Here is a 982-nt window from a genome sequence, read left to right as displayed (position 1 = left end):
ATCCTTTGTGTCCCTTAATTTTTTTTTCACAATACAAAGCAACAGCAATATCTTACTTTAAAAATTCATGGATTCCATGGTATTCTTCCAAGTGATTTGCCTGACTTTGATGTCAAAATATATTCAAGAGTTGTTTGTATACATCTATAATGATTTCTGCAGTTTGTGATTTTTTTAAATCAGAAATAATTTTAACTTATCTGTTGAAATGAATAGTATAGAAACTAAAGTTTTTCCTCGTAGTTTTCTGAAAAAAGTATATCTATGTTTGTATAATATCCATAATCTATTTCATTCACTCCTAGATATAATACTTGGAATTCTACATTGTTATATAAGGTATAGGTTCATTAATAAATGTGTCCTTTCAGATTGCATTCCATATAGAAGAAGTTTAAGATTTCTTTTTTTCCTAGGTCCTTATATTATTTTATTTCTTTGGGATACAATTACAATGTTATCTAATTTCAAGTTTTGTAAAGGTTATGCTATGTAAAGGCCTTTCTAAGGTGAAGAATTAATACACTATGTCAAACTAACCTTTAAGTCTATAAATTACATGTATTTTTACACTTTTTTGTAATTAACTTTTTAATAACTGTTTTTCATTTCTTGCATCAGAAGAATGAAAATTATGGAATACTTCACAAATTTTCATATCATCTTTGTGCAAGTTTCATGTTAATCTCTGTATTGTAATTTGGGTAGACCTGCTTCTGAAGCATGTAGTACCCTCTAAATTTAAGTACTTAATGATGCAATCTTTATACAGGCATATATCCATGGTTCCCTATTCGTAACAAGGAACTCTTATTGTTCCTAAAAATGCTATTGATCTTATTTCTCTAAAATTCTGTGTATAGTGGAAAAAAACATATCGTTTGGTCGATCACTCACATTTACAATTTTTTTCAGTGTCTATTTTGTCATTTTCATTTTAAATTTGATCATATTTTGAAACCTTTTCAGCTAAGTCCAAAGG

The 982-nt window shown here is 27.6% G+C and overlaps 1 pseudogene; it reads right to left on the bottom strand.

The window, feature by feature from the left end:
* Positions 1–628: 628 nt before the first annotated feature.
* On the bottom strand, positions 629–725 carry LOC138834555 (U6 spliceosomal RNA; annotated as a pseudogene).
* Between the last annotated feature and the right edge of the window lie 257 nt (positions 726–982).

Source organism: Dipodomys merriami, unplaced genomic scaffold (genome assembly GCF_024711535.1).
Source record: "Dipodomys merriami isolate MVZ:Mamm:240054 unplaced genomic scaffold, mDipMer1.0.p SCAF_219, whole genome shotgun sequence".
Lineage (NCBI taxonomy): Eukaryota > Metazoa > Chordata > Mammalia > Rodentia > Heteromyidae > Dipodomys > Dipodomys merriami.
This window is presented reverse-complemented; position numbering and strand designations above follow the sequence as displayed.